A 25851-nucleotide genomic window follows, 5' to 3' on the forward strand; every position below is an offset into this window, starting at 1 on the left:
AGTCATATCTACTTATCTTTTTATGCTCAATTTGATACCCTTCTCGCTTCACTTCTTATATATAAAGTTAAACTAGAGAATTATATTGTAGAATTTTCGAGGGAATGAGTCGGTTGGCCAAAATAAAAAAAATATTTAAAAAGTTACATTACAGCAATAGAACAGAAGTATATTATGTATCAATATGTCAATATATCAAACGTCTACTTAACAACCGGTCAGAGGCCGAATGACCTTTAAACATCGTGGTATTGATGTTACGACAGCTGAGGGCCACTCAGATTTCTACTACACTAATTCTACACACTATGTCTCAATCACAGTCTTCTGATCTCAAATCCCACCACTACCCTTCCGCAACCCTATATCACACCCTACCCTTCCACAATCCTATATCACATCCTACCCTTCCAAAATCCTATATCACACCATACCCTTCCACAATCCTATATCACATCCTATCCTTCAACAATCCTATATCACACCCTACCCTTCCACAATCCTATATCACACCCTACCCTTCCACAATTCTATATCACATCCTACCCTTCCACAATCCTATATCACACCCTATCCTTCCACAATCCTATATTACATCCAACCCTTCCACAATCCTATATCACATCCTACCCTTCCACAATCCTATATCACATCTTACCCTTCACAATTCTATATCACGTCCTACCCTTCCACAATCCTATATCACATCCTACCCTTCAACAATCCTATATCACATCCTACCCTTCCACAATCCTATATCACATCCTACCCTTCCACAATTCTATATCACGTCCTACCCTTCCACAATCCTATATCACATCATACCCTTCCACAATCCTATATCACATCCTACCGTTCCCCAATCCTATATCACATCATACCCTTCCACAATCCTACATCACATCCTACCCCTCCACAATCCTATATCACATCCTACCCTTCCACAATCCTATATCACATCCTACCCTTCCACAATCTTATATCACATCCTACCCTTCCACAATCCTACATCACATCCTAACCTTCCACAATTCTATATCACGTCCTACCCTTCCACAATCCTATATCACATCCTACCCTTCCACAATCCTATATCACATCCTACCCTTCCCCAATCCTATATCACATCATACCCTTCCACAATCCTACATCACATCCTACCCTTCCACAATCCTATATCACATCCTACCCTTCCACAATCCTATATCACATCCTACCCTTCCACAATCCTATATCACATCCTACCCTTCCACAATCCTATATCACATCCTATCCTTCCACAATCCTATATCACATCCTACCCTTCCACAATCCTATATCACATCCTACCATCTCGCAACTAACTCATATTACACCATACCTTACCACACTCTAGCAGCATAACATCATATCCTCTTACATTAAACCCTAACCTGTCTCAATACAATAATATTACATCATAATCTTCCACACTTTAGCCGTATTACATCATATCCTTCCACACTCTAGCCGTATTACATCATATTCTTCCACACTCTGGCCGTATAACATCATATCCTTCCACACTCTAGCCGTATTACATCATATCCTTCCACACTCTAGCCGTATTACATCATATCCTTCCACACTCTAGCCGTATTACATCATATCCTTCCACAATTCATTCATATAAAACCCTAGCCTCATTCCACTCATTTCACACCCTACCATTCAACAATTCACTCATGATGTTTTAAAATCATATCTTAACAATACATGATCTGACACTGAACTAATATCGCAATCCATTCATCTCACGACAATCTCAAACCTATCTCACAATCCACTCACCTCAAACATCACACCTACTTTACAAGCCATCTACCTCACTATTCACCAACAGCAAAATTCCACCCACCTCAAACCTACCTCACACCTACCTAAACATCCACCCACCTCAAACCTACCTCACACCTACCTTAACATCCACCCACCTCAAACCTACCTCACAACTACCATAACATCCACCCACCTCAAATCTACCTCACACCTACCTTAACATCCACCCACCTCAAACCTACCTCACACCTACCTTAACACCTACCTCAAACCTACCTCACACCTACCTTAACATCCACCCACCTCAAACCTACCTCACACCTACCTTAACACCTACCTCAAACCTACCTCACACCTACCTTAACATCCACCCACCTCACACCTACCTCACACCTACCTTAACATCCACCCACCTCAAACCTACCTCACACCTACCTTAACATCCACCTCACACCTACCTTAACATCCACCCACCTCAAACCTACCTCACACCTACCTAAACATCCACCCACCTCAAACACCTACCTCACACCTAACCATTAACATCCACCCCATCACACTACCTAAACATCCACCCCCACCCTCTCAAACTACCCCGCCACCTACCTTAACATCCCACCTCAAACCTAAACCTCAGCACCACCTGAACAGCCACCCACCCAAACCGACCTCACACACCTGAACAGCCACCCACCCACACCGACCTCACACACCAACACCACCCACCCAAACCTACCTCACACCTACCTAACACCAACGCCACCCAAACCGTAACACTCAACACCACCGAAAAACATCCACCCACCTCAAACCACCTCACACCTACCTTAACATCCACCCACCTCAAACCTACCTCACACCTACCTTAACATCCACCCACCTCAAACCTACCTCACACCTACCTTAACATCCACCCACCTCAAACCTACCTCACACCTACCTAAACATCCACCCACCTCAAACCTACCTCACAACTACCATAACATCCACCCACCTCAAACCTACCTCACAACTACCATAACATCCACCCACCTCAAACCTTCCTCACAACTACCTAAACATCCACCCACCTCAAACCTACCTCACACCTACCTTAACATCCACCCACCTCAAACCTACCTCACACCTACCTAAACATCCACCCACCTCAAACCTACCTCACACCTACCTTAACATCCACCCACCTCAAACCTACCTCACACCTACCTTAACATCCACCCACCTCAAACCTACCTAACAACTACCATAACATCCACCCACCTCACACCTACCTCACACCTACCTTTACATCCACCCACCTCACACCTACCTCACACCTACCTTAACATCCACCCACCTCAAACCTACCTCACACCTACCTTAACATCCACCCACCTCAAACCTACCTCACACCTACCTTAACATCCACCCACCTCAAACCTACCTCACACCTACCTTAACACCTACCTCAAACCTACCTCACACCTACCTTAACATCCACCCACCTCACACCTACCTCACACCTACCTTAACATCCACCCACCTCAAACCTACCTCACACCTACCTTAACATCCACCCACCCTCAAACCTACCTCACACCTACCTAAACATCCACCCACCTCACACCTACCTCACACCTACCTTAACATCCACCTCAAACCTACCTCACAACTACCATAACATCCACCCACCTCAAACCTACCTCACACCTACCTTAACATCCACCCACCTCAAACCTACCTCACACCTACCTTAACATCCACCCACCTCAAACCTACCTCACACCTACCTTAACATCCACCTCAAACCTACCTCACAACTACCATAACATCCACCCACCTCAAACCTACCTCACAACTACCATAACATCCACCCACCTCAAACCTACCTCACACCTACCTTACCATCCACCCACCTCAAACCTACCTCACACCTACCTTAACATCCACCCACCTCAAACCTACCTCACACCTACCTTAACATCCACCCACCTCAAACCCACCTCACACCTACCTTAACATCCAACCACCTCAAACCTACCTCACACCTACCTAAACATCCACCCACCTCAAACCTACCTCACACCTACCTTAACATCCACCCACCTCAAACCTACCTCACACATACCTTAACATCCACCCACCTCAAACCTACCTCACAACTACCTAAACATCCACCTCACACCTACCTCACAACTACCTAAACATCCACCCACCTCAAACCTACCTCACACCTACCTTAACATCCAACCACCTCAAACCTACCTCACACCTACCTTAACATCCACCCACCTCAAACCTACCTCACAACTACCTAAACATCCACCTCACACCTACCTCACAACTACCTAAACATCCACCCACCTCAAACCTACCTCACAACTACCATAACATCCACCTCACAACTACCATAACATCCACCTACCTCACATTCCACCCACCTGGCACCAAACTCTGATTCAACCAACTCAAACCCACCTCACACCCAACTCATATGTCATCCATCTCACAATCACCTCACACCTACCCACCTATCACTTATCTCACAATCACCCCACCTCACACCAACCACATACCTTACCCACACCAACCACACACCTAGCCGACTCCGACCCATTCCAAAAGTCAGGCCCCATCAAACGAAGACACCTCACTAATCACGTGTCATCCAAACAAACGTACCCCTCAAAGTAACCAGTTACCATTGATCAGTACACCGTCTATAGGAATCTAAGCGATGGTCCGATATGTATCTTCCCAATCATATTGGTATATACATGTTACACACGATAAGTGAACTTATAAACTTTTAAGTATTATACGTACAGGTTAAAGTGTCCAATTGTCCATCCTCCAGCGAAAAACTGTTATAACCACACGGACATAATCAACGTAGGACTATCATAACCACACGAACTTAATCAGCGAAAAACTTTTATAAGCACACACAGTCATAGCCAATGACCTGTTAGTGCCTATACACTTGCTGATAGAATAAGTCTGAAGATGTGGAGTCAATGTTAGTTGGTGCCAAGAATAGCACAGAACTTCGCAGCAGTGAAATCGGAATTCCAATCTATGGAACTGTTATATGAGCGAGTGGCTCTCTCCGATACGGTATACCACTGGGCCAAGTTTATATAGCCGCCTTCCTTAAATGCGTGGTGAGACTATGTTGCGCAAAATTATACTGTGCATTTGAAAAGCGCGCACTTACAGTGATAAACCTGCCTATCAATGTCAAAGGAAGTGTGACTTATCTTTAATTTACTGTTTATCACTCTACTAATTAATTTAATACTCTCGTCAACATATCTCCAATACAATGTACATGTTGTAAATTCTCCCCCGAATTATAACCAGTCGTAACACTGTTACACAGGGAAACATTCTTATTTATACTATACGTGCCATTGTTTCTCGGACGGGAAGATGGTCCATTCCCTAGCTACATAAACACTATAAGAACCGTTTTATATTACCAATTCGTGTTATAACATTCCCTAGCTACATAAACACTATAAGAACCGTTTTATATTACCAATTCGTGTTATGACAATCTCTGTAACGAATGAAAAACAGTTTTCCTCACAAAAAGTCTAATGTTGTATCACTCCTCACTACCAATGATGGTTTCTGAAACCTTTCTCAAACTGACGACGATCCACAGGTCAACCTAACGTCGATCCTTAAACCTACAATGTTCTAAGTCAATAACGCAGGGGAATACACAAATAAAATACAGACCCATTCAAACTTTACGGACCAGGCGTTCCGAGGGGGCGAGTGCTTTCTGTCTTCATCGACTACGTCACATCCAGGTATGTCCCGTCCACGAACCATAAAAATACAGCTGTTTTGGTGACGTAAAAATAGTCACCGTACAGCCAAAATAACGCTAATTTAACTGATTCAGAGAATTATATTGAATATGATTCCATTCGGGACAGATGACCTAAGAAAACCTAAAATCTTAGACATTAGATGTTTTTGGGCAATATTCCTATTTCTATTTTTTTTTTCATTTTGGCTAATCTAGATTATACGTAATACTGATTAGTCTTGTAATACAAGTAGTAATGTTTATTTTAAGGATCCGAAAGAGTTTTAATTTGTTCTCGAACATCCCCTCAGTAAAACGCCTCTTCTATCAAAACGCTTGATTATCCATCCTTTACGATATCACTCCCTATTCAAAACTTCGTTCCCCAGAGATGAGAACTTTCTTTTCCAGGTAGGCGAACCCCGAACATGGATGAGAATTTAGGACCCACGGAGCCAGAAAGTAATCTCCGAGAATGAAAACGGGGGAACAAACTGAGTTTGGAGATCCTCCAACACGCTACTGGCTTACCCTTGGGTAAAACTCCAATTGACGTGGTGACGAAATGATATCTTAAGATAATAAAAAACAAACTTTATTGACCATGACGATATATTTATAACTGTTCCCATTACCATGGTATCAGAGCCATAGTCAACATAACTCACCGTATCGTCCTAATGTTTAAACAAATCGCTATTAGTTTGTACTAACGGGATTACCTACACGACTCCCTGACGTCCCGACACTCTGCTTTCTATAAATAGTGTTCCTGTGGCAGCCTATTACCCAACGATACCGCCGAGGAACCTGGAAATGAATACAAGTAACGTTCGGAATTAGCACTACTTATTTCATTTGTGCCTGATTACCATTACAGCGAGGCATTGCAGTATTTGGTCTCCGGTCGGAGTATTTGTGACGAAATTTAACCGCAATTATCACGCGCAATCTGAAGACGAACGAGAGGTGTGAAATCAATAGAGTGACTGGAGACAAATGTCATGTGATGAGTTAACAAAATCTTTACCTGTGTACCTCAAATTCAAATTCTTTATTGCATTTAGCTTTACAGCTCACTTGCATTGTACAGATGTAATAGTACAAAATTCAGTTGGCGTACATACGGGACACTGCACATATATACCTGTATGTCAGGTGATGAGATAACACAAATATTTACCTATGTACCTGTATGTCAGGTGATGAGATAACACAAATATTTACCTATGTACCTGTATGTCAGGTGATGAGATAACACAAATATTTACCTATGTACCTGTATACCAGGTGATGAGATAACACAAATATTTACCTATGTACCTGTATACCAGGTGATGAGATAACACAAATATTTACCTGTGTACCTGTATGTCAGGTGATGAGATAACACAAGTATTTACCTGTGTACCTGTATGGCAGATGATGAGGTAACACAAATATTTACCTCTGTACCTGTATGGCAGGTGATGAGATAACACAAATCTGTACCTGTGTACCTGTATGTCAGGTGATGAGGTAACACAAATATTTACCTGTGTACCTGTATGTCAGGTGATGAGGTAACACAAATCTATACCTGTGTACCTGGTTTATTCCCAACAGTAAATTCTCAAAACGACTTGGCGATACTGTTCTATGACAGGAGATAAGGACACCTGTCAGGGAACGCTGAGTGTTTCCGATACCGAAGAAGCCTCGGACAGGCTCAGATGTCACCATTATGTGTCGGCGGTCGACAGTAGCTATATTGTTACCCTCAATGGGGTACTACTATTAACAGCTTCCTTATTATATGTAACCTTTCCAAACGGATTATTGTAACATCTAAAGATGTTTTACAATTCTATAAATGTTTACATTCCCCAAAAGAATTGTGTGATATCCCCGCTAAAATAATATTGAAGACAGTTTACGTACATTTCAAATATAGGACGTATTTAATTTTATATTGAGATGTTGAAAATCTGTGTTAAGACATGTTGAGATGTTGTTCTGTGTTAAGACATGTTGAGATGTTGTTCTGTGTTAAGACATGTTGAGATGTTGTTCCTGTTAAGACATGTTGAGATGTTGTTCCTGTTAAGATATGTTGAGAAGTTGTTCTGTGTTAAGACATGTTGAGATGTTGTTCTGTGTTAAGACATGTTGAGATGTTGTTCTGTGTTAAGACATGTTGAGATGTTGTTCTGTGTTAAGACATGTTGAGATGGTGTTCTGTGTTAAGACATGTTGAGATGTTGTTCTGTGTTAAGATATGTTGAGATGTTGTTCTGTGTTAAGACATGTTGAGATGTTGTTCTGTGTTAAGACATGTTGAGATGTTGTTCTGTGTTAAGACATGTTGAGATGTTGTTCTGTGTTAAGACATGTTGAGATGTTGTTCTGTGTTAAGACATGTTGAAATGTTGTTCCTGTTAAGATATGTTGAGATGTTGTTCTGTGTTAATACATGTTGAGATGTTGTTCCTGTTAAGATATGTTGAGATGTTGTTCTGTGTTAAGACATGACAATAATATGCCCTAATTACAGACCAATCTCGATATTGCCTGTCTTATCCGAGTGTTTGGACGAGCACATGCATGTTAGTTTTTGACTGTAAACAATTTGATAACAGATAGCCAGTCTGGTATCAGACTTAAACATTCATGTCCGTCTGCACTTACCAATATTACAAATTCTTGGTTTGATGCAATAGATGTCTGGATTTCCCCAAGGCTTTCAATCTTGTTACTCACAAAACTTTGCATTCAAAACTTCATTCCGAACAATACATATTTCAAATAGTTATTTGAGCGGGAGACTTTAAGTGATCCTTTTCCCTTTCTTTTTGGGCCCATCATTGATCAATATTAGGGCCATATTTTGAAGGTAAACGATACCCCTTGTAACTTGTTAGATAATATGTTTATGTTTGCAGACGATACTGCAGCTCAAGGCCTGCAAAGCTATGCTTGTTTCTACCTAACTGAGGAAATGTAAATCAAAAAAGTAAACGATCGTCATCAACGATGTAAATAATGAAACTGTGAAACATGACAAGCTGTAAGAAGTAGCAGTTGACGAATGTCTTAGGGCTACAAGTTCCCGAATGTATTCAGAAAAAAAATCACGTTAAATTTTTGAAATGTTAAAGTAAAAAACCATTTTCAAGCAAGACTTCCAGAGGAGATATGATTAACGTTTTTAAGATAGTAAATAACATATACGATAGTAGAATAACAAAAAACTTTTTTCCAAATGGACAATATGAGTAGAACCAGAGGTCACGATAAGAAAATATTCAAAAAGCGATGTCGTCTTGATGGAAGGAAACATTTTTTTCAGTTACCGAGTTATTGATTTATGGAATAGCTTGCCACAAATTGTTGTCAATGCTAATTCTGTGTTAAAATTTGAAATAATGTTAGATGATCATTGGAAAAATAACCGTTTTTATTCATGAATGTACAGGAACTAATATAAAGCCATTAATTACACAGGAAATATTTATATTATACAATGTATTGATATTGATATGACTATAGAGGCTACAAGCCTGCATCCATTATTTATGCTAATAAATGCTAATAAAAACGTCTTTGAACTATCAAGGAGCTCCTACATGGAATCTTTTACCAAGTAATGTGGAAACTGTACTACACTTTGATCTTTAAAAGAAAGCAGCTACAATGTAAGAGCTTTTTACGGAGTAATCGTTAATCCTGCTGTGGTTGTACTTTTTATCCGTTACATTCAATGACAGTTCCAAAATTATGTTTTTTTTTTTAAATCATTGTGCATTGTTTAATGTTATCGTATTACTATTTTATGTGTTGTAAATATTGTATATTCTATATTTATCTTGACCATGTGTAAGACAAGCTTTTTTGCCCAACATAATATCAAGAATGCACATGATGTATCATACATCTGTTATATATCACATGATATACCAAACACATGTTATATATCATATGATATACTATATACCATACACATGTTATATATCACATGATATACCATACATATGTTAGATATCACATGATATACAATACGCATGTTATATATCACATGATATACCATACACATGTTATATATCACATGATATACCAAACACATGTTATATATCACATGATATACCATACACATGTTATATATCACATGATATACCATACATATGTTATATATCACATGATATACCATACACATGTTATATATCACATGATTTACCATACACATGTTATATATCACATGATATACCAAACACATGTTATATATCACATGATATACCATACACATGTTAAATATCACATGATATACTATATACCATACACATGTTATATATCACATGATATGCCATACACATGTTATATATCACATGATATACCATACACATGTTATATATCACATGATTTACCATACACATGTTATATATCACATGATATACCATACATATGTTATATATCACATGATATACCATACACATGTTATATATCACATGATATACCATACACATGTTATATATCACATGATATACCATACACATGTTATATATCACATGATATACCATACACATGTTATATATCACATGATATACCATACACATGTTATATATCACATGATATACCAAACACATGTTATATATCACATGATATACCAAACACATGTTATATATCACATGATATACCAAACATATGTTATATATCACATGATATACCATACACATGTTATATATCACATGATATACCTACACATGTTATATATCACATGATATACCATACACGTTATACATTTCAGCTTCAAATCACCAATATTCTGGATGACATCGCTCCTGTAAGTACATTTAGGCTATCATCCTAGTAAAAGATATTTAAAAGGTTATATGTTTACTGCTTCTGTCTGCCTGGAGAAGACATGTTCTATTCTGGATGTAGCAACCAATCTGTGAGAGAAAAAACAAAACAAAACAAGTGACCCTCGACTCTACAGATTAATCTGGAAATGTCGACTGAAGGATGTACTTGACGTGTCACTGTGTTCTATGAGTTAGAGACGGAGACATATTGATGATATATCAGAGAGGAAACCACAGCTTAGAGAGGGCTTAAAACATACTTGTTTGGATTGTTTTACTCGTCGCGTAACTGTTCGTGTAACGTTAGGATGACAGTTGTCATCATTATCTGTTCAAGAGAAAGAATATCCAAATAGTTCCTCGTCAAAAATGTGTGGGAACCAGTGAAGAGAAAAGTAATGGATTTACAACACACAATCCCTATATCCAAGGGATACATGTACGATTTATCGCGGTGCTATATACTCAGGTACATAATCAAGCTAAACGCTGTTCTGTCCCGTCATAAGTCGACCATGATTGTCCCATTAAACACACATGATCGAGTACCCCTGCGAGAGATATGGACTGATACAGTAGTAAAAGATATTATGTAGTTTTATATCGCTCTCAGGGGAACTTAATGGTAATAGATCGGGACCCGTCAGTAACAACAAATGCATATAACGTTAACAAAATTAGACCCGAGAGAATTAAGTATCCGTGAAGGTTTATAACATTTTACTAACATGAGATTTCCCGAGAGGAAAAATAGAACAACTAACAAAAATGTTTAATCTTTAAATTCACTGTAAACATACAAATGTTTAATCCTTAAATTCACTATAAACATACAAATGTTTAATCCTTAAATTCATTGTAAACATACAAATGTTTAATCCTTAAATTCACTATAAACATACAAATGTTTAATCCTTAAATTCACTATAAACATACAAATGTTTAATCCTTAAATTCACTATAAACATACAAATGTTTAATCCTTAAATTCACTATAAACATACAAATGTTTAATCTTTAAATTCACTATAAACATACTAATGTTTAATCCTTAAATTCACTGTAAACATACAAATGTTTAATCCTGAAATTCACTTTAAACATACAAATGTTTAATCCTTAAATTCACTTTAAACATACTAATGTTTAATCCTTAAATTCACTATAAACATACTAATGTTTAATCCTTAAAATTACTGAAAAAGTACTAATATTTAATCCTAAAGGCTAATCCTAAAATGACTGTAAACATACTAATGGTAAATACTAAAATAATTGTTAACATACTAATGGTTTATCCTAAAATGACTGTTAACATACTAATGGTTTATCCTAAAATGACTGTTAACATACTAATGGTTTATCCTAAAATGACTGTTAACATACTAATGGTGTATCCTAAAAATGAATCTTAGATATTTTAATGTTTGATTCTACAAATTTATTGTTACAAACTAATATGTTTCATTCCAGAAAACTCTAAGCATCCCAATGGTTAATCCTTAAAATTGCAGTTAATACGATAATACTTAGTCCAAGGTCGGGCCAATAAAGGGTCGTCTTTAGTCCCAGATCGGACCAATAAAGGGTCGTCTTTAGTACCAGATCGGACCAATAAAGGGTCGTCTTTAGTCCTAGATCGGACCAATAAAGGGTCGTCTTTAGTCCTAGATCGGACCAATAAAGGGTCGTCTTTAGTCCTAGATCGGACCAATAAAGGGTCGTCTTTAGTCTCAGACGGGACCAATATGCGCTCGTCATATGCCAAAGTGACACTGATTCTTTTAGCAAAACACATAAATTACTGAAATATAGCAAGAAGCATTATTCAAAATGCTGTCAAAAAGCCATAACTATATGTCATGGTAACGAATCCTACCAAATATATATTTCGCGCAGATCGGTCTAAAATGGGCGAAAAGCAACTAATTTTATTCCAAATTTGAAGGTAAACAATTTTATATTGGAATGCTTGATTGTGAAATGGCTGTTAATGTCCCGAGGGAAATGTCGAAAATCGATTTATTTCCTACAGTTAACATGCCTGTCTCTTGATTTCCCCATAAAATCTGTCCATACGTTCTACTAAGGGCGGAAGAATGGCTCCTAATTGGTTGTGTCTGACTAACAAATATATACAGGTTATAAATAACAGCTCGGAATTATGTGTCTTCTTTATTTATTTAAGTAAAATGTTTAGATACATAGCTCGTGCTATTTTTCCGCGTCATCCTGTTTCAAGGAAGATTGGCCCTTTTGTCAGCGTACCTTCCATGTCAACAGGACTGAAGGCGTGTAACACAATTGCGCCATGATATGCGCCTAGTCCCATGGGGCGTCGACCAGACATAGCGGATTAAAGACATTGTCCACGTAGATATTGAACGTCATATGTAAGTGTAACTGTCCACCATTGTACTAGAACAAACATTTCATTATGAGGAGTACAACTATTCAAGTCGCATGCTTCCCTCTGACGGTAATAGGGTTTACCCTAACCCGTATATAAAACTGGTAATAAGTTAGAGTAGTGTTTTATCAGTGCCCATCTATCCTATAGCTACACAATATATCAACTTTCAATACAATTTGAGAGTTAGATAGAGTCGAGACAAAATTGATTTAGCTGAATCATACAACTGATAGATTCTTATCGAAATCGGCAGTGGTGCCATATATTGTACCTAGTGGTGATAAACAGGAGATTGTATACAAATCATACGTTACGTCGTCAGTGATACGTTATGTCGTCAGTGATACGTTATGTCGTCAGTGATACACTGGAGATTGTATACAAATCATACGTTATGTCGTCAGTGATACGTTATGTCGTCAGTGATACGTTATGTCGTCAGTGATACGTTATGTCGTCAGTGATACACAGGAGATTGTATACAAATCATACGTTATGTCGTCAGTGATACGTTATGTCGTCAGTGATACGTTATGTCGTCAGTGATACGTTATGTCGTCAGTGATACACAGGAGATTGTATACAAATCATACGTTATGTCGTCAGTGATACGTTATGTCGTCAGTGATACGTTATGTCGTCAGTGATACACGGGAGGTTGTATACAAATCATACGTTATGTCGTCAGTGATACGTTTTGTCGTCAGTGATACGTTATGTCGTCAGTGATACACGGGAGGTTGTATACAAATCATACGTTATGTCGTCAGTGATACGTTATGTCGTCAGTGATACGTTATGTCGTCAGTGATACACAGGAGATTGTATACAAATCATACGTTATGTCGTCAGTGATACGTTATGTCGTCAGTGATACGTTATGTCGTCAGTGATACACGGGAGGTTGTATACAAATCATACGTTATGTCGTCAGTGATACGTTATGTCGTCAGTGATACGTTATGTCGTCAGTGATACACAGGAGATTGTATACAAATCATACGTTATGTCGTCAGTGATACGTTATGTCGTCAGTGATACACGGGAGATTGTATACAAATCATACGTTATGTCGTCAGTGATACGTTATGTCGTCAGTGATACACGGGAGATTGTATACAAATCATACGTTATGTCGTCAGTGATACACAGGAGATTGAATACAAATCATACGTTATGTCGTCAGTGATACGTTATGTCGTCAGTGATACGTTATGTCGTCAGTGATACACAGGATATTGTATACAAATCATACGTTATGTCGTCAGTGATATACAGGAGATTGTATACAAATCATACGTTATGTCGTCAGTGATACGTTATGTCGTCAGTGATACGTTATGTCGTCAGTGATACGTTATGTCGTCAGTGATACACAGGGGATTGTATACAAATCATACGTTATGTCGTCAGTGATACGTTATGTCGTCAGTGATACACGGGAGATTGTATACAAATCATACATTATGTCTTCAGTGATACGTTATGTCGTCAATGATACGTTATGTCTTCAGTGATACGTTATGTCGTCAGTGATACGTTATGTCGTCAGTGATACACAGGAGATTGTATACAAATCATACGTTATGTCGTTAGTGATACACGGGAGGTTGTATACAAATCATACGTTATGTCGTTAGTGATACGTTATGTCGTCAGTCATACGTTATGTCGTCAGTGATACACGGGAGATTGAATACAAATCATACGTTATGTCGTCAGTGATACACAGGAGATTGTATACAAATCATACGGTATGTCGTCAGTGATACGTTATGTCGTTAGTGATACGTTATGTCGTCAGTGATACGTTATGTCGTCAGTGATACACAGGAGATTGTATACAAATCATACGTTATGTCGTCAGTAATACGTTATGTCGTCAGTGATACGTTATGTCGTCAGCGATACACGGGAGATTGTATACAAATCATACATGTACGTTATGTCGTCAGTGATACGTTTTGTCGTCAGTGATACGTTATGTCGTTAGTGATACACAGGAGATTGAATACAAATCATACGTTATGTCGTCAGTGATACACAAGAGGTTGTATACAAATCATACGTTATGTCGTCAGTGATACACAGGGAGATTGTATACAAATCATACGTTATGTCGTCAGTGATACACAAGAGGTTGTATACAAATCATACGTTATGTCGTCAGTGATACGTTATGTCGTCAGTGATGCACAGGAGATTGTATACAAATCATACGTTATGTCGTCAGTGATACACAGGAGATTGTATACAAATCATACGGTATGTCGTCAGTGTTACACAGGAGATTGAATACAAATCATACGTTATGTCGTCAGTGATACACAGGAGATTGAATACAAATCATACGTTATGTCGTCAGTGATACGTTATGTCGTCAGTGATACACAGGAGATTGTATACAAATCATACGTTATGTCGTCAGTGATACACAGGAGATTGTATACAAATCATACGGTATGTCGTCAGTGTTACACAGGAGATTGAATACAAATCATACGTTATGTCGTCAGTGATACACAGGAGATTGAATACAAATCATACGTTATGTCGTCAGTGATACACAGGAGATTGTAAACAAATCATACGTTATGTCGTCAGTGATACGTTATGTCGTCAGTGATACACAGGAGATTGTATACAAATCATACGGTATGTCGTCAGTGTTACACAGGAGATTGAATACAAATCATACGTTATGTCGTCAGTGATACACAGGAGATTGAATACAAATCATACGTTATGTCGTCGGTGATACACAGGAGATTGTAAACAAATCATACGTTATGTCGTCAGTGATACATTATGTCGTCAGTGATACACAGGAGATTGTAAACAAATCATACGTTATGTCGTCAGTAATACGTTATGTCGTCAGTGATACGTTATGTCGTCAGTGATACACGGGAGATTGAATACAAATCATAAGTTATGTCGTCAGTGATACGTTATGTCGTCAGTGATACACAGGAGATTGAATACAAATCATACGGTATGTCGTCAGCGTTACACAGGAGATTGAATACAAATCATACGGTATGTCGTCAGTGATACACAGGAGATTGTATACAAATCATACGGTATGTCGTCAGTGTTACACAGGAGATTGAATACAAATCATACGTTATGTCGTCAGTGATACACAGGAGATTGAATACAAATCATACGTTATGTCGTCAGTGATACACAGGAGATTGTAAACAAATCATACGTTATGTCGTCAGTGATACGTTATGTCGTCAGTGATATACAGGAGATTGTAAACAAATCAAACGTTATGTCGTCAGTGATACGTTATGTCGTCAGTGATACACAGGAGATTGTAAACAAATCATACGTTATGTCGTCAGTAATACGTTATGTCGTCAGTGATACGTTATGTCGTCAGTGATACACGGGAGATTGAATACAAATCATAAGTTATGTCGTCAGTGATACGTTATGTCGTCAGTGATACGTTATGTCGTCAGTGATACACAGGAGATTGAATGCAAATCATACGGTATGTCGTCAGTGTTACACAGGAGATTGAATACAAATCATACGGTATGTCGTCAGTGATACACAGGATATTGTATACAAATCATACGTTATGTCGTCAATGCTACGTTATGTCGTTAGTGATACGTTATGTCGTCAGTGATACGTTATGTCGTCAGTGATACACAGGAGATTGTATACAAATCATACGTTATGTCGTCAGTAATACGTTTTGTCGTCAGTGATACGTTATGTCGTCAGTGATACACAGGAGATTATATACAAATCACACATTATGTCGTCAGTGATACGTTATGTCGTCAGTGATACGTTATGTCGTCAGTGATACGTTATGTCGTCAGTGATACACAGGAGATTGAATAGATAACGTAAATAATAACTAAAACAATAGATGACGTACATAAGTGTGGAAATCCAGAACGGAATCGCGATCCCCGTAACATTAAACACGATACTGGATGGATAGTCAGTCCCCCAGATTGTACATCAATGGAATAATTCATGGATACTTCCTACCATACGGTGTCGGACTCAATCGGAGTTGTTCCATTATTTAATAAGACATATATTGACTGATAACTAACGTTATATTTTATCGTGTGATTGATAAAGACCGTCTAATGTTGTATAAATTCATGAACCTTCATGTACACATGTAAATAAATCCGTAATTCATCTCAAAGAGTCACAAAAAGCTTTACTCACTTAAGGTTCCCTCCTGAAGTTTGTCATCTGAGTCATGAGAGACCACTGCTGTCGGACAAATCTGGCATACACAGGGAGCAAGTATGGCACAACAGGTCTACCTAAAACAGAAAAGGCGACATTGACGTGTAGGCTCCGTATTGATGTGTAGCCGGGTTACATGGACACCATACTATTGTTTTGGAACAGTATACTATGTAATAGTTTTACTTTCCAATAAATGCTCCCGCGTGGAAAGTCAGATATCAATAAATTACTTCAAATACTATTAGCACTGTTCTTTGCTTTGCATGGTGGTTTTGTTATCACTATCTCGGCTCTCGTCATGTTACTTACAGATACGTATAAGAGAGGCTGAAGACCGATTATCGACAGGCATGTTCTGTAGTTATATACTAGCATCCATGACCCTCCCCTGTCATAGACATTTGTCCGTCGAGCGACATGTCCTCTTTACACTAAGGTTAAAGGCGGGAAGCAGTGATATAACACCATGAATCAAAGTTTAATTAGGAATCCGTATCCTTAACACTGAGGTTAATGATATATACGGGGACGTGGCTCATAAAATTTGACACGAATTACCTGGGATACGTATAATTCTGGTAAGTTAGGCATGTTTGAGGCCTCATAAACACATCCTAGCACGTGTTGTCTCCGAGTGTGGAGTGAAGACATGGAACATATATCCTATACATTATGTATGTCGTGTAGACAGGAATGAAGCCTTCATACTTGCATGTACCCGTATATTGACGAGAAAGTGATTATCTTTATAACTGGTACTATTTAGGAGGTCATTAGATAAATCACCTTATTCCCACGTGACCCCGTCGACTTTTACCAATTTCAGACCGCTAGGTAATTCGCGCAAGGGAAAAAATGGATCATAAAAAAAATCCCTACCCTGTCGCAGTTTTATCGATAATGAACAGATAGCATGATTATTTTCCTTTTTTTAAATGACTTAACGTTGATGTATTACCTTAAGTTACACAACTATGGTAAGTTACACACATACTTATACAAATTGTATGATCTCGTACAGTTTAAAGTGCTTCATCGTCGGCAAGAGTAATCATGACCGATTGAAAATAAAAACTGACTTTTGCATATATACCTGTGTAATAACAAAAAAAAAAACATACTTTACGTGGTTCATCAGTCGTAATATGGAATAGTTAGCTTGGGTGTTTACTCTTTGGCACCAGCATTAAAACCCAATCGTCTCGCCAATCGGTCGTAAGCCAAGTGAGTGCCATTTTTATATCACATAAGAAAAAACGTATGTATACAATAATGTAGTGAAAATTTTAATGAAGAGCATATTTTTTCAATACTAATCCAGCAATATCGTCATCAGGGCGTTTGACTGATTTCCCCATGGCGTGTCGCATTGAGTTCTACTGTTGTTGTCAACCTTCTACACAGAATGCCAGGAGGTATTCACCCCTAGTAGCTACTATCGTACAGCGCAAATTACTTACTCTCTACTCATGGAATTAATTAAGGGGAAATGCGTTTCCTTTGCCTATACACTTAGCCGTAAGACTTTTTAATCTGGTAGATCCAGACACCTCGAGACATTCTGTAACATTTGTCTATATACTTGGCCGTAAGGCTTATTAATCTGGTAGATCCATCCACCTCCAGGAATTCGTAACGTTCCTTAAATCTACCAAAATGCACTTCCGTTATTCATTTTATGCCAGTATTTTAATTCAGACAGGATTATTAACAGTCCTTCCATGTGTGAACAATTTGCATGTTATCTGGTGAAAATTAGAAGGCTGGATAAGTTTTATTGTGGTACAGTTTTAATGAGATACAGTTTCTATGTGAGGCAGCGTGGGAGTTTGTGTATGTAAGATACCGTTTGTGTATGAGTTACCGTTTGTGTATGATATACCGTTTGTGTATGTAAGATACCGTTAGTGTATGATATACCGTTTGTGTATGAGATACCGTTTGTGTATGTAAGATATCGTTTGTGTATGAGATACAGTTAGTGTATAAGATACCGTTTGTGTATGTAAGATACCGTTTCTGTATGTAAGATACCGTTTGTGTATGAGATACAGTTAGTGTATAAGATACCGTTTGTGTATGAGATACCGTTTGTGTATGATATACCGTTTGTGTATGTAAGATACCGTTAGTGTATGATATACCGTTACTATATGTAAGATACCGTTTGTGTATGTAAGATACCGTTTGTGCATGAGATACTGTTTGTGTATGTAAGATACCGTTTGTGTATGAGATACCGTTTGTGTATGTAAGATACCGTTTGTGTATGAGATACCGTTTGTGTATGTAAGATACCGTTTCTGTTTGTAATATAACGATTCTGTATGTAAGATACTGTTTATGTATGAGATACCGTTTGTGTATGAGATATCGTTTGTGTATGAGATACCGTTTCTGTATGTAAGATACCGTTTGTATATGTAAGATACCGTTTCTGTATGTAAGATACCGTTTGTATATGTAAGATACCGTTTCTATATGTAAGATACCGTTTGTATATGAGATACAGTTTCTGTATGTAAGATACCGTTTGTATATGTAAGATACCGTTTCTGTATGTAAGATACCGTTTGTGTATGTAAGATACCGTTTGTATATGAGATACAGTTTCTGTATGTAAGATACCGTTTGTGTATGAGATATCAATTTCAAAATATTTTATTAACAATACACATAACGCAGTTCCAAAAAAAAAGGGAAAATTCCACTTTTCCCTTTTTGTACACTTCGATGCGATTCTATGCATTTTTGGGTATAAATTGCTTATCTTGGGGTACTGGCCCTTACGATGTAGCATATCTGCTACATCATGAGGCCATCATAGGAGCTGATCAGTAACTATCTGGCTGTCTTCCTATTGAAAGTCGTAGGATATCTGCTACATCGAAGCCTTGATAGGAGCTGAGCAGCATGTAACATGGCTGTCTTCCTATGGAAAGTTGTAGCATATCTACTACATCTTGAAGGCCTGGATAGAAGCTGCTTAGTAAATATCTGGCTGTCTACCATTATATAGATGTAGCATACCTGCTACATCATGAGGCCTTGATACAACTATAGGAGCTGAGCAGTATGTAACTACATGTATCTGGCTGTCTCCCTATGGAAAGTTGTAGCATATCTGCTACATCGTGAGGCCTTGATAGGAGCTGTTCAGTAGTTACTTGGCTGTCTACTATTATATTGATGTAGGAAATAGGCCAAGATAGGTGCTGAATCAAAAATTGAAAACAAGATAGCCGACGGGGCAATTTTGAATTTTAACCGTTGAAATTTGTTATCACTATTTCTCAAAAAGTTCGATCTTACTAAATTTTTACCTGTAGATTCCCCTAGTTACCTTAACTTGTTGCTCATGTTTCATTTTGTAACTGATCTGAAAACAAGATGGCAATGAGGTGGCCATTTTGAATTTTGTCTGTCAAAGTTTGTAATCGCTATTTTTCAGGCTTTTCTTCATGAATTTCATTTAGATTAGTCTTGTATTCGTTGAAGTTTGTTTACCCTATTTAGATTAGTCTTGTATTCGTTGAAGTTTGTTTACCCTATTTAGATTAGTCTTGTATTCGTTGAAGTTTGTTTACCCTATTTCTCAGAGAGTTCTTCATATAACTAAAGAAACTCTATTTATTTAACATTCTTTTCAGTTTTAACCTGAGCAGTGGAAACACGCTATTTTTTTTGGTTTATATATAGTTTTAAATAATAAAACTGTCACTGTGATTCTATAAAGAAAAACACAGTTATTTTGCAATTTGCATTCCAAAGCATTCATTCTTTGATTATTTTTGCTGATAATGAAAAAGAGATATTCTGACTTTATGAACTGGTTTTGGAATGACAACATACTGGTACCTTACTACCAGTTATGATGTCATAAATAACTAATCAGATAATTACCAGGAAATTGCTTTAAAACTGTTGTGTGGGGTAGGGGAATGTGGCAGCAGACCTGCTGACACACATGCTAATAATCAGGTCACAGTTTAGAAACCAGTATACATAATGGTAAACTAAAGAATGCAGGAAGAGCTAAAACTTTCAGCCAAATTATACCAAGAATATTTCATACATTAATGTTGTTTTATTCTTTCCCATGATATACAAATATAGCATTTTAATGAGGTAAATAAATGGTTATTAAAATTTGTGAAGAATTTCTCCGCCATAGCCAAGCCACTCCATGATCTACTTCCTGGTACTAGGGCATCTAAGAAAGGGAAGAGAAAGACCAAGAAGACTGTTGGTGAAGACCGTGAAGTTCTTTGGCATTGGGGTAAAGAACAGGAAGAAGCTTTCACTATACTGAAGGAGAAGCTGACGTCACCACCTGTACTTGGCTTCCCGGATATGAACGTGCCTTTTGAAGTACATACAGATGCAAGCTCTAAGGCATTAGGTGCAGTACTATACCAGGAACAGGATGGTAAGAAAGTTGTCATTAACTACGCCAGTAGAGGTCTTAGTAAAGCTGAGCGCAACTACCCGGCTCACAAGTTAGAATTTTTGGCGCTTAAGTGGGCCATAACAGACAAATTTCAGGATTACTTGTATGGAACTACTTTCACTGTGTTAACCGACAATAATCCATTGACATATGTGCTTTCTACTGCAAAGCTTGACGCAACAGGACACAGGTGGTTAGCAGCATTGGCGTCGTATGATTTTTCTATCAAGTATCGACCAGGAAGGAATAATACTGATGCTGATGTTTTATCTCGATTCGATTATAGCGACAGTGAGTCAGAAGAAGATGAGATTGGACTAGTTACCATTAAAGCTGTATGTTCCGGTATACAGACTCGTACGAGAGCTGAGGTTATAACATCTGACCCGATACATGATTTAGAGGACTGCGACACTGGAGCAATGGAACACATGACACATCGTGAATGGAGGAGTATGCAGGCCAAAGACAAAGTGTTGCGACCCTTTATCACAGCCATCAGAGATGGAAGGAAGCCTCATAGACGGGATCTATCCTTAGAACAGTCTAAACTTTTGAGGTATTTTGACGGTTTAGTTTTGGAAAAGGGTATACTTTGTCGCTCCATGAAGAGGAATGGGGAGAAGGTTTTACAGCGTGTACTTCCTTTGGAGTTGGTCAACAAGGCTCTTTATTACTTTCATGATTCTGTTGGTCACCCAGGACGAGACAGGACATTATCATTGATGCAGGACATATTTGTCTGGCCCGGGATGACAAAGGACATTGATTTGTATGTACAGAAGTGTCATCGATGTGTTCGACGAAAGACACCTTATTCTACGCAGAGGGCACCTTTAGTTCCCATTGTTTCGACTCAGCCATTAGAAGTGATTTGTGTTAGTATTGACCGATCATTTTACAAAGTACGCACAGGCTTATCCAACACGCAACATGTTAGCAAAAACAACAGCCGAGGTGTTATTCAATAAATTCTTTGTGCATTATGGATTTCCCTTGCGTTTACATTCTGACCAAGGAGCAAACTTTGTTGGAAAGGTCATCGAAGAGTTGTGTGCGGCAGCTGGAATAAAAAAGTCTAGAACAACACCCTACCATCCGATGCGGAATGGATTGTTCGAACGATTTAATCGGACACTGATGGATATGCTTGGTACATTACAACCTAGTGAGAAAACAGATTGGAAAAAGCATATTGGACCTTTAGTGCATGATTACAGTTGTACTCGCCATGAGGGCACTGGACATACACCGATTTTCCTTATGTATGGGAGACACCCAAGATTGCCGAGTGATCTTGTATTTGGGATTCAACGGTCTAACACAGGAAAGGACAGCAACTATTCCCAATATGTGGATTCACTGAGGAAAAGATTAAAGTCAGCCTATCAGTGTGCAGCTGATGCTTCTACTCGTTCAAAAGGTCGACAGAAGAGAAACTATGATACTCGCGTTAGAGGTTCTGCTATTGAAGCGGGTGACAGAGTTTTGGTTAAGATCCTCGTACATGATGGTCGTCATAGACTATCAGATAAGTGGGAGGATGATGCCTATATTGTCTTGGAACAACCGAACAAAGAAATTCCAGTATTCAAAGTGAAAAAGGAAACTGGAGAAGGAAGAGTTCGAACTCTACACAGGAACTTGCTACTTCATATCTTCAGTGTGCCGTCAGTGGGTATGGACACTACTTCTAGCTTAACTGCAGAGACAAGGGAGACTGGATCGGATGAATCATCTGTAGAGAGTCTGAGTGACTCTGAGGATTCTTGTGTGTTCTTCACTGCAGCTCCGAGTGCTACATCCAGCACCACAGAGGGAGTTGTTGTAGAAGGCACTGTGGATGTCGCTGAATCCACTGATGACGATCAGAATGGGATTGCGGTGACGGGGGATGATAGAAATATTGGTGACGACCTAGCATCAAAAGAGGATGTAAGTATTTCTACTTCTCAGAGTGATCCGGAACCACCATGTGATCATGGTATAGAGGCATCCATACCTGATGCCAATGTTGAGGATCAAGGGAAAAGGAAACCAGTTCCTGTGCCAAGAAGATCCACCAGGAGGAAGGAAAAGCCTCAGAGGCAGACTTCTGGACAGTTTGTGATGCAGTTAGGGAGAGTTCAGGAAAATAAACTTGGTTGGTTGCAGCGAGCCCAGTACATCACACAGTTAGTTCACATCGGTGCATTGAGCGATATGCTAGACTGTGCGAGGACAGCTGTGCTAGCTGTGGTCATTGGGAAATGACGTGGAAGTCATTTTTTTTCAACAGGGGGGAGTATGTAGTAGTGTAATATTTGTATTTTAAATCATTATTATATGTTTTAGGAAATGTTGTAATTAATGTGTAATGTTATATTTATGTGCTTAATTTGTAATGTATTTTAATAAACGTACATGTATTATAAGCATACCTGTGTTATATTAGCAGCCAGGTAAAATACCCTGGGGCTAATGGACAGTGTAAACAGTGTTTACCTGTGTGTAGTTTTACTTGGTAGGTATAGATATGGATTTAAATATAGATCCAGACCTTTGAACCTAGACTGACCTGTGGACTGAACTTGACCGGTTGTTTTTATTGGATACCATCTAGAGCGGGAAAAAGGGCATGCTTTTTAGACATTTATTATAATGTAAGGATAGATTGGGTCAGTTTGATCCCAGGCAAGCTAGGAGAGCGGTGCAACAATTTATTCAAGAGGGATGGGATATTATTGGTAAGTCATATTCTTATTATAGTATTTTTTATATCATTGTTGGTAATTGTATGTAATTTATTTATCTATACTGTACTATAAAGCATAATAAATTACTATCAGGTTATAATTAATATTATGAATTTTTTTTTTTTGGATTGAGTAATGCTATTTTTTCCATTTTAAATTTATATATTGATAATTTGTGACTTCTGAATATCTACAATGTTGCCAGATATTGTAAGTAGTATGTCATATTTTAGAAATATTGTGTTTTGTCCATTTAGGAAAATGTATTGAAAATGTTGTCCTGAGAGAGATAATTCGTCCATTACGAACCCATACAGATCTATACAACTGCATATGTAGGGTGAGTTGTTTTAAGTTGTTCTTAGTACTGTCTGTAGACAGGTGTAAAATTATAATATAAAAGATAAATTATGTGTATGAAATCCATGATACGGTTAAGGAAAGAATATGTACTCTTCCTTATGTATATGATTATTATTATGTGATAATAATAATGAATAATGAATTCTTTATATTGTCAAGATATGGTTAAGATATGAAATCTGGTTTTATTATCAAGATAATTTGTAATTTGAGACAGTGTGTAAGAAGAGTACATGTGGTAAAATTATATTGAATAAATTGTTGCACCGCTCTCCTAGCTTGCCTGGGATCAAACTGACCCAATCTATCCTTACATTATAATAAATGTCTAAAAAGCATGCCTTTTTCCCGCTCTAGATGGTATCCAATAAAAACAACCGGTCAAGTTCAGTCCACAGGTCAGTCTAGGTTCAAAGGTCTGGATCTATATTTAAATCCATATCTATACCTACCAAGTAAAACTACACACAGGTAAACACTGTTTACACTGTCCATTAGCCCCAGGGTATTTTACCTGGCTGCTAATATAACACAGGTATGCTTATAATACATGTACGTTTATTAAAATACATTACAAATTAAGCACATAAATATAACATTACACATTAATTACAACATTTCCTAAAACATATAATAATGATTTAAAATACAAATATTACACTACTACATATTGTGAGATAGAGATACCCGACATACCCACGGCTAACCACCACTGTGAGATAGAGATACCCGACATACCCACGGCTAACCACCACTGTGAGGTAGAGATACCCGACATACCCACGGCTAACCACCACTGTGAGGTAGAGATACCCGACATACCCACGGCTAACCACCACTGTGAGATAGAGATACCCGACATACCCACGGCTAACCACCACTGTGAGGTAGAGATACCCGACATACCCACGGCTAACCACCACTGTGAGATAGAGATACCCGACATACCCGCGGCTAACCACCACTGTGAGGTAGAGATACCCGACATACCCACGGCTAACCACCACTGTGAGGTAGAGATACCCGACATACCCACGGCTAACCACCACTGTGAGGTAGAGATACCCGACATACCCACGGCTAACCACCACTGTGAGGTAGAGATACCCGACATACCCACGGCTAACCACCACTGTGAGGTAGAGATACCCGACATACCCACGGCTAACCACCACTGTGAGGTAGAGATACCCGACATACCCACGGCTAACCACCAC

At 38.4% G+C, this 25851-nt stretch overlaps 1 protein-coding gene across 2 annotated transcripts in view; it reads right to left on the reverse strand.

The window, feature by feature from the left end:
- The window catches only part of LOC117328292, a 77170-nt gene that overhangs the window by 28904 nt on the left and 22415 nt on the right, over window positions 1-25851 (reverse strand). The window contains exon 2 of one of the 2 annotated variants that reach the window (XM_033885816.1): window positions 17060-17160. The gene's annotated coding sequence lies outside the window, so the exon portion shown is untranslated. Of the gene's footprint in view, window positions 1-4602; window positions 4856-17059; window positions 17161-25851 lie in introns of those variants that run through there. The other variant, XM_033885817.1, reaches the window with a different exon arrangement.

The sequence above is a fragment of the Pecten maximus genome, chromosome 5 (genome assembly GCF_902652985.1).
Source record: "Pecten maximus chromosome 5, xPecMax1.1, whole genome shotgun sequence".
Taxonomy (NCBI): Eukaryota; Metazoa; Mollusca; class Bivalvia; order Pectinida; family Pectinidae; genus Pecten; species Pecten maximus.